The sequence below is a fragment of the Suricata suricatta genome, chromosome 14 (genome assembly GCF_006229205.1).
Source record: "Suricata suricatta isolate VVHF042 chromosome 14, meerkat_22Aug2017_6uvM2_HiC, whole genome shotgun sequence".
Taxonomy (NCBI): domain Eukaryota; kingdom Metazoa; phylum Chordata; class Mammalia; order Carnivora; family Herpestidae; genus Suricata; species Suricata suricatta.
Genome location: NC_043713.1, coordinates 81,461,734 through 81,472,108, shown reverse-complemented (window position 1 = coordinate 81,472,108; position 10,375 = coordinate 81,461,734). Strand labels below are relative to the sequence as shown.

The 10,375-nt window shown below is 46.0% G+C and overlaps 1 long non-coding RNA gene across 1 annotated transcript; it reads right to left on the bottom strand.

Moving 5' to 3' along the window:
- Positions 1–3,461: 3,461 nt before the first annotated feature.
- LOC115278467 lies at positions 3,462–10,033 on the bottom strand. The gene is made up of 3 exons (XR_003902904.1): positions 9,961–10,033; positions 8,427–8,578; positions 3,462–4,077 (listed from the first exon to the last, which is right to left on the bottom strand). It is a non-coding gene; the product is annotated as an uncharacterized LOC115278467 (long non-coding RNA).
- Positions 10,034–10,375: the final 342 nt, after the last annotated feature.

Genomic DNA, 10,375 nt, shown 5'->3' with positions numbered 1-10,375 from the left:
TTAAAGCACCTCTTTTGACACAGGGGTGCCTGGAGGGATCAGTGGGTTAAGCGTCCGACTCTTGATTTTGGTTTAGGTCATGATTTCATGTTTGTGGGTTGGAGACCCGTGTTAGCCTCTGTACTGATGATGTGGAGCCTGCTTGGGACTCTCTTTCTCCTTCTCTCTGCCTCGTCCCTGCTCATGCTCTCTCTTTCTCAAAATAAAGAAATAAAACTTAAAAAAATTTGTGTTCTTTTGACACAAACTGGCTGGCATTTGACTTTTTCAGATTGCTTTGGGCTTTTGTTAAAAGGAAATATTTATTCTAAAAGATGATAACATTTCACACCACAGAATTTGAATGTGACCTGATTTAGAGTAGGGGTTGGCAAACTTTCTCTATAAAGGGCTAGAGAGTACATATTTTCGACTTTCTGGGCCAGTCTCTGTCACAACTACTCAACTCTGCCATTGTAACAAAAGCAGTCACTGACAATATGTAAATGAATGGGTGTGACAATAAAACTTTATTTACAAAAGCATGTGCCTGACCCATAGGCCTGTGCTGACAACCCCTGGTTTAGAGAAGTGAGTTTTAATTTAATATTTTAATTAGAAACAGTTATCTTAAGGAGAAAGGCTCCATCGGTGCTTGTAAGTCTTAAACAGTATCTAACCCTGATAATCTTTTTTTCTAATGTTTATGAGAGAGAGAGAGAGAGAGAGAGAGAGAGAGAGAGAGTGTGTGTGTGTGTGTGTGTGTGTGTGTGTGTGTGTAATGAATGGGGAGGATAAGAGAGAGAGGGAGACACAGAATCTGAAGCAGGCTGTAGGCTCCGAGCTGTCAGCACAGAGCCCGATGCGGGGCTCGAACCCACAAACTGTGAGATCATGACCTGAGCTGAAGCTGGACGCTTAACCGACTGAGCCACCCAGGTGCCCCTGAAACTTTCTTTTATAAATGTTTGTTTATTATTTATTTATTTATTTGTTTATTTATTGAGAGAGAGAGAGAGAGAGAGAGAGAGAGAGAGAGAGAAAGAGAGAGAGAGAGAGAAAGCATGAGCAGGGGAGGGGCAGAGAGAGAAAGAGAGAAAGAACCCCAAGCAGGTTCTGAGCTGTCAGCACAGAGCCTGACCCAGGGCTCAACTCACAAACTGTGAAATCATGACCTGAGCTGGACACTTAACCAATTGAGCCACCCAGGAACCTCTCGCCTTTCTGTTTTTTAAAGTAGGCTCCATGCCCAGCATGGAGCCCACACATGGCTTGAACTCATGACTCTGTGATCAAGACTGGAGTTGAGATCGAGAGTCAGATGCTTGACTGACTGAGCCACCCTGGCGCCCCTGAAAGTTTTCTTTTTAAAATAGATTTTAAAAAGTACATTCTCTTTAAGATAGATTAATTTTTCAAATCGCTGGTTGAGTATCTGACTCTACATTTCAGCTCGGGTGGTGATCTCGAAGTTGCGGGATCCACACTGGGCATTTTGCCTGCTTGGGATTCTCTTTTTTCCTCTCTGCCCCCCCTAAGAAAACCCCCAACAACTTTAAAATAGATTTTAAATACAAAAATTGCAAGTTGTTTAAATATGTTCAATATGTAATAGAGGGCATAAAGACATAGCAAACATTGTGAGGAAATTCGGAAAACACCGGTCTTTGGCATACCTGATACTTTTATTTTATTTGTTACTCCTAAATTTCTGTCTGTTGACTTAATATTCTGACTAGGTAAACAAGTATCTTAGTCCCGTGGGGCTACTAGAACAAAAATACCATAGACTGACTGACTTACAGACAACAAATATGTATTTCTCCTCAATCTGGAGGCCAGGAAGTCCAAGGTCAAGGTGACAGCAGATTGGGTGTCTGGTGAGAGCCTGCTTCCTGGTGCGTAGATGGCTGTCTCCTTGCTGCGTCCCCCATAGCAGAAGGGTTGATGGAGCTCTGTGGGATCTCTCATTAGAGCACGAATCTCATTTATGAACCTCAGTTTCTTTATCTGTGAAATGGGATAACAGTGGCACATACTTTGGAGGAGAGTGGAGAGGTAGATTCAGTAAGGCAATTTATGCAGAGGGTTCAGAGTTTCTCTGGAAGCAGCAAGAGTTCAGTGAAGGAGAGTTGTCATGATGACTGTCATTTCAGAAAGATAAAAGGAAGTTCGGTGCAATAATGTAGTGGACTTTGAGCCAGCAAGATTTGGTGTAAATGTTAGATTGTCCATTAATTAGGCCGTTGTCACTCTGGACACATTAAACTTCTCAGCCTTAGTTTTTCCTTATCTGAAAAATGGGATCAAAGTCCAAATGAGGTTATATATATATATATATATATATGATATCTCCTATTCAGGATTACTTAGGGCTCTTCATTTCTCTATTTAAAAATAAATATTTAGGGGCATCTGGGTGGCTCAGTCGGTTGAGCGTCTGACTTCAGCTCAGGTGATGGTCTTGCAGTCTGTGAGTTTGAGCCCCACATTGGGCTCATTGCTGTTAGCCTGTCAGGGTAGAGCCCGCTTCAGATCCTCTGTCTCCCTCTCTCTCTGCCCCTCCCCACCCACAATAAATAAAACATTAAAAAAAAATCTCTTTAGGGGCCCCTGGGTGGCTGAGTTGGTTAAGCGTCCAACCCTTGGTTTCAGCTCAGGTCATGATCTCATATTTGGTGAGTTTGTGCCCCACATCAGGCTCTGTGCTAACAGCACAGAGACTACTTGAGATTCTCTCCCTCCCTCTCTCTCTGCCCCTCCCCTGCTCCCTTTCTCTCTTAAAATACATAAGTAAAATTTTTTAAAAGTTAAAAAACATTTATTGGGGCACCTGGGTGGCTCAGTCAGTTAAGCATCTGACCCTTGACTCACAGACTGTGAGTTCAAGCCTTACATTGAACTCTGTACTGACCTCACGGAGACTGCTTGGAACTCTTTCTCTCTTTCTTTCTCTCTCTCTGTGCCTCCTGTGCTCACACTCTCTAAATAAATAAATAAATACATACATACATAAATAAAACTTTAAAAAATATTTATTGGACATCTGTTATGTGCCAAGTACTGTTTTGGATTCTAGGGCTATGGCAGTAAGCAAAACAGACCCATCTCCCCCATTCCATAAAGATAAAAATTACTGCCTTTATGAAGTACTTGGGGGGAGGTTGGGGACAATGGGCAAGAGAAGTAAACGACATAGAATATTATAGAGTGATGTAATGAGGGAAGGGGGATAGAACACTGGGACTTTTATTTGTAAGAATCCAAAAACCCAACTCCAAGTGGCTTACGCAAAAAAGTGAAATGCTTGTATGAATGAAGAGTGCATGCATAATTTAAAAACATACCTCGGTAGCTCAGTTGGTTGAGCGACCGACTTTGCATCAGTTCAAGCCCCACATCAGGCTCTCTGCTGACAGCTCAGAACCTGAAGCCTGCTTTGGATTCTGTCTCCCTCCCTCTCTGCCCCTTCCTGCTCATGCTCTGTCTCTCTCTCTCAAAAAATAAAGAAAAGAAAAAGAAGACATTCAGGTGTGGCTTGATCCAGGAGCTCAAATGATGCTAATAGGGCACTGGCCTCCATCTCATCTATGCACTCAGTTTACCTTCCTTTTGTGCTAACTCCCTGCCCTCCATCAGATGCTGCCCAGTGGGTGGAAAAATGGCTGCTAGCAACCCCCACTCTCACAACTCCAAGACCGGCTGAGAAGGGAACCAACTGTCAGTCAACAGATGGAACAAAAGTCCTCTTCTGATTTTTCAGTGATCCGAACTGGGCTGGCAATCACTGCGGCCAGGGCATGTGAGGCTCTGATTGGCCAGGGTTGGGTCACATGACCATCAGGCACCGGAAGTGCAGTTGCCTGCACGCAGAAAAAGTAAACCACTGGTGGAGCGAGGGGGATGTCCTGCAGAAAATCGAGGTGTCCTTTCCTGAAGGAGGTTGAAAAGATGGGAGGGGGGTGGGTGAGGCAATCAGTAAATGGTGGTTGAATTGGAAGATAGTGGTTGGCCTCCTTTCTCCGAAGTTCTAACCCAGTTGTCCTTGGCTGAGTCAGAAAAGTATTTCTGAAATTTGTCCAGCTGTTCTGACGTCTCCTGCCCAAAAAAAAAAAAAAAAAAAAAAAGCATCAGTCGGAATAGAAAGGCCAGCTGCTCAATTAATGGGCCTGGCAGGAGGATGGACAGGTGTGTTGTGAGTGGAACGGGTGCTGGTGAGGACAGGAAGAGAAGAGAGGGGAGAAGGCCCAGCTGGTGGGGGGGAGGGTATGTGCAGCTCCAACCGCTCCTCATCCTCTGCGGCCTCGGGGTGCGCTGACATTGACCATGTGTCTGCTGCTGCTTGTCCTTAGAGAAGGCAGGAGGCGCTGGGTTAGAGCAGAACAGGGATGGGGACTCTGACAGGTGCCAGAGAGAAGAGGAGGGCTGGATTCCAGGAGCCCCGCTGGGCAGGAGTCAGCCTGCAAACCGTTTCCTCCTTGCAGGGCTTGAGAATTTTCCCCGGTGACCGGTGTCCTCCAGGTAACACAGTCCCCACCCCCTCACCGCCATTCCCAGAGCAGAAAAAATAAAAGCCGAAGAGAGATGGGTACCATGGAAGTAATGTTGGCCACGTAGAATAGAAACTCGAGCCTGTGCTACTTTGTTTTTCTCTCCTATAAAACCGGTTCATGGGTGAGCAGCTCAGGGCTCTTGGGCGGGGGTGGGGGGTGGGGGGGTTGGGGGTCCGCAAAGCCATCAGAGACCAAGCTTTTCTGGCTTTTCCCCTCTGTCCTCTTTTGAATTGGCTTAAGATCTCAAGGCTGCTGGAAAGCTCACTCTGCCCTTTGGAGGAAGGAACGAAGCACAGGACGTGAATGCGTGATTCTATGAAAGCAGGGATGCAAATACTCCAGGGCACCGAAAGGGCCAAGATCAGTGTTAACACTTCTTTCTAACAGTCCTCACTTCCCATCTCAGTGCCTTGCCACTGGCAGGTGTGCGGCAAATATGGCGGAGCGAATCGTGTCTTCCTGCCTCTTCCAACCCCGCAGCAGCTTCCTGCTTGTGTGGAAGATTGAACACGCACCAATCACAGCTGATGTTCACTGCACACTCGACTTAAATCAGGCACCATGCTCACAGAAGCACCTTGCCTGCATCTTTTTATTTGTTAGAATTTTTTTTAGTTGTGGTAAAGTGTGTTTTTTTAAGTAATGATTTTAATGTTTGTTTATTTTTGAGAGAGAGAGAGAGAGAGAGAGAGACAGAGCATGAGCAAGGGAAGGGCAGGGAAAGAGGGAGACACAGAATCTGAAGCAGGCTCCAGGCTCTGAGCTGTCAACACAGAGCCCGATGTGGGGCTCACACTCAGGAACTGCAAGATCATGACCTGAGCCAAAGCCCAAAGCTTAACCAACTGCGTCACCCAGGCACCCCATGAGTAATGATTTTAAACATCAGGGATCTGAGGCCCAGAGAGGTTAAGTGACTTGACTAAGGTCACACAGTAAGTGTAGATCATGGACTTGAATCCTCATTTGCTTGACTCAAAATGTCCTCTTAACTATTAGGTGATCTTGCTTCCTTGATTCTCAAAGAACTATGTCAGGAAATGTGTGTGGAATATTCATTGCAATGTTATCTGAGATTACACTTATGAGAGGCTTATTTTGTGCCCAACATTGTTCTAAGGGTTTTATGTGAATTATCCTGGGTATTCCTCCCAAACAGTCCTATGAGGTAAGTACTATAATTACCCCAGTTTACAGATGTGGACGCTGACTCACAGGGAAGTGAAGTACGTAGCCCTTGAGTGGCTGAGCTTGGACTCAAACCCAGGCCGCCTGGCTGCAGGGGCAGGGGGACACGCTGCCGTGCCTCCCGGCAGCCTCTCAGCAACCACCTTTCCGTGCAAGCCCATTGGGTTCTGCACACCTCCGGGCCACACTTGCACAACCCCAAGAGTGAGTACTTGCTTACCTGTTGCAACCTTGTCACCTCACCTGGCTCCCTCTGGTCCCGGGTCTCCTACCTGCCCACACTTGGACTTGGCTCCGTCCACCGGGCTCACCAAGTGTGGGGGCAAGTCAGGAGCACCAGGGAGCTAAGGTTTCCTGGGAGCATCCCTTAGTCGATGACCCACAGGAGTTCTTGTTCTGGAAGATATGGCCCCCAGCCCCCAGCTCCCTGGCCTCCGGGATGACTCTGAGGTGTGCCCCGTGGCTCCCAGTCCTCCCCAGCAGGAAGGAGCTCCAGCTGCCCTCAGGGATAATTTGTTTGGTAAAGTGGACCTTTTTATTAACTGCCCTCCTCTCCCCGCCTCCCTTTCCTGCTCCGTTCCTAGTATTTCCTGGAATCCCCTCTCAAATAAGTAATTTGCAGTAGAACCCTTGTCTCTCTGTCTCTTTACGGGAAATTCAAATTAAGTAGAATCGAAAGTCCTAACGATGACACACTGCCTGCATGTATCAACGCTGTTTGTGAGTGCAAACAAAACAACCAATTTAGAGAGGGGAAAAACAAAATAAAACAAAACACCTGGAAGTCACGTAAACAGGGAGCTGGCTAAATCAAAATCAATTCTATCCCGCTTTGTGTTTTAGATTATTATTATTTTTTAAATGGTTATTTATTGTGAGAGAGTAAGAGTGCAGGGGAGAGGCAGAGAGAGAGGGAGAGAGAATCCCAAGCAGGCTCTGTGCTGTCAGCAAAGAGCCTCACACAGGGCTCGATCTCACAAACCATGAGATCATAACCTGAGCTGAAATCAAGATTCGGACGTATAAGTGACAGAGCCACCAAGGAGCCCCTTATTTTATTAATTTTTATGCTCTGGGCATGGTGTGGGGAGAGAACTGTGTTAACTGGGAGTTGCCAAGGGAAGTTCTCAAGTGCAAGTGTATGTGTTGTTGTGTCCACGTGTGTGTGTCTGCCTGAGTGTGATGTGGCGCGGGCACAGACCTCTTAGATGAGCCACTACCGCACCATAAAAACTCACCTGAAACCTCAAGATCATATAGTCCAGCCAAGGGCAGGCAAACTTTGACTAGCGGACCAATTTCTCTCTCCAAACAGCCTAACAGGAAGGGCATCTAATGATAAGATCAGTACAAACGATAATTTGCCATTTGTTGTGAATTTTCAGAGTTTAAGTCGGAGTGCCTCCAGCTGTGGGTTTTCTGTTTTTGTGGGTTTTGAGGGGGAGGGTTTCTTTCAAAAGGCCCGAGGCTGGGAGGAGGAGAGTGTGGAGGAAGGAAACGGAGGCAGCTTAAACTAGAGTCTGTGTGGGGTTCTTATCAACCGAAATTTTACGTATTTTTTAAAATGTTTTTTGGGTTTTTTGAGTGAGCAAGAGAGAGAGAGAGAGCATATGTGAGCTGGGGAGGAGCAGAAAAGGGGGCCGGGGGTCCGAAACAGGCTCCGTGCTGACAGCAGTGAGCCCAATGTGGGGCTCAAACTCACGAACCGTGAGATCATGATCTAAGCAGAAGTCAGATACTTAACCAACTGAGCCACCCAGGTGCCCCTAAATTTTACATATTTTTCTCACCAGCTTATTTAGGGGTACTTTGCCAGAGCCTGACTCAGTGAAATTACAATCCCAGTTTGAGGCCCAGGTTCAGGCACTGGTCAGGCCTGTGATCTGAAATGTCAGCTGAGCTCAGGCCGTGAGGGCATCAGACTCTTGATCTCAGCTCAGGTCTTGATCTCAGCATTTTTATTTATTATCTTAAAAATAAATAAATACATTTCAGGTCAGCTGAACTTGTCCTTCCACCTGAGAGAAAAGACGATGCCCTGGACCTTTCTGTCTCCTCTGAACAGAGCCCTTTCTCAACACCAAGCCCTTTGTGTACATTATCTCTCCTGATCCTCACCACAGCCCCCTGAAGTATAAGCACTCTTATTATTTCCCTAACATGGATGAGCAGAATGGGGCCCCAAGAGGCCAAGTGACTTATTTGGCCAATGTCACCCAACATTAGATATTTGGCAGAGCTGGGATTTGAAGCAACGTCTGCCTTCCTCCAAAGCTCTCAACCCTTCTCAGGGGCTGGGGGAGAATGTGTGAATCAGCATTGCTGCATAACAAATAGCCCTACGATTTCAGTGGTTTACAACACATACATGTTTTTTGCTCTTGTTAATGTCTGTGCTTCTGCTGGGCTCTGCCCCATGGGCCTTCTCCTTCTGTGCCCTAAAGGACATCTCCATTCCTGGGGCAGAAGGGAAGAACAAGAAAGAAGGAGAAAACTCTAGCAATGCCCCTTAACACTCTCTCTTGGAGGTGATGTGCAACACTGGCCCCTCAAATCCTACTGGCCAAGTCAGTGGGGAAGGGGTGAAAAATGGAGAACAATAATACAATCTACTATCCTCTTGGTCACCAATATTAACTTCTCTCCCATCAGCACTTAAGATACCATCCCACCCCCTCAAGGAAGACACCTCAAAAAGTCACATACAGCCATGATGGAAGGCTTGGAGTCTGGGACGTTGTGATGGTCTTGGCTTCATGTGTTAAGACAGAGTTTTCTTTGAAAACCTCTTCTGCAGGGCCGGTGCCACCGGGGAGGGATGAAAAGGCTGTCCCTGTTTCTACCTCCCGTCGGACAACCTGGGGAAAGACATTTCAGTGGCAGGAGAGCTAGACCAGCCAAGCTGGTCATAGCAAGAAATAACAACAGCAGCAAGCATGTATTGTGCACTTCCTATGGGCCAGGCAGTGTGTTAAGGACCGTGACTCCCTCTATCCCCACAGCAATACCTTTTTATGATTTGATCCCATTCATTCACATTATCATCCCATTTTACAGAGATGAAGGCCAAGGCTTGGAAAGCTTGACCCCAATTTACAGAGCCATTTGCTTAACCATCGAGATAACTCCTCTCATTGCTTATTCTATATGGCGCTTTACAGTCCTGAGATATTAACCCTTTAATTTCTATAGCTGCCATCTCACTTCTAATGCCTTTAGTGCCATCCAGAGCAGGTCAACACTCTCACCAAGCTCTCCCAACAGTCCCACTGGTCTGTAAGTTTAGTTGCTTTAATAATGAGTTACCAACTAGTAGTTACTAAAATTATATAGAAACTTCTTTCCCTTTTATATAAATGTACAGATAGGCAGCCTTGGGCTAAGTAGCAGCCCCACAGTCATTAGGGACCCAGGCTCCTTCCATCTTGTTTTTCTTCCATTTCCAGCATGTACCTCCCCTTTCATGATACAGTATGGCTGCTCTATCACCTGCCATCACATCTGCATTCCAACCATGGAGAGTTTGTAAAGGGGAAATGAAAGGTGTGTCTCATACTTTTAAGGATACTTCCTAGAACGTATACAAATCACTTCTGTTTACATTCCATAGGCTGGGAAGTAATCATATGGTTGTATCTTGCTACAATGAGGCAATGATGGAGTGTAATCTCTATTCTGAATGGCCTCATGTGGTTTTATTACTAAAAGAAGAAGGGAGCACAATATTGGGGAAAACTATTTTTTAAGTTTATTTATTTATTTTGAGAGAGAGAGAGAGGGCACACACAAGCAGGGGCAGGGCAGAGAGAGAGGGAGAGAGAGAATCCCAAGCAGACCCCACACTGTCTGTGCAGAGCCCAATGCAAGGCTCAATCTCGTGGACTATGAGATCATGACTTGAGTGGAAATCAAGTGTCAGGTGCTTAACTGACTGAACCACTCAAGTGCCCCTTCAGGAAAACTTTCTAGAGGGGCTCACCAGGTCTGTTGGTGAGATGCCCCAAACTGGTTAATAAATCAAACCATTGCTCTTCTAATATATGCTCCGTATTAGTCTAGAGCTGGGGCTGGGCCTCATAATGGGTGGAGCAGAGAAAGGTGTGTGGTCTGGCCCCAAATTCAGAAAACAAAATCCCTCCTTAAAAGGCTGTTTATGAGATGGGCTTGCATTCCTCTTGGGGATGATACCAGCATGTCTGATACCAGCAACGTTTTCAAAGCCTCCTCTGCCCACACTTACCTCTGAGGCGAGTCCCCATAAATGGTTTCTTGATCTGTCGCTGTACAGGGTTAATCCCATAAGTGATGGGTTCACATTGCTTCTTTGCTGCTTTGCTTGCTGGCTGTGTGGCCTTGTGCAAATAAGTCTCTGAACTTCAGTTTTTCCCTCTGTGAAATGAAGGTCGCACTGTGTCAGAGGGTGGATGAGATGATGATGTTTCTGCTGCTCGGCCCTGAGCACCCCATGCGATTGAACTTTCCTCAGTGGATTTTTAAAAAATAGAGTGCTTTCTTGAGCAACTGTTTAGAACAGCGCCACCCGTTAGAAATAGAATGCGAGCCACGTGTGGAATTTCCATTTTTCCAGTAGCTACACTAAAAACGTGAAGAGAACAAGTAAAACTTATTTTTAAAATTACTTTTTAAATTATTTA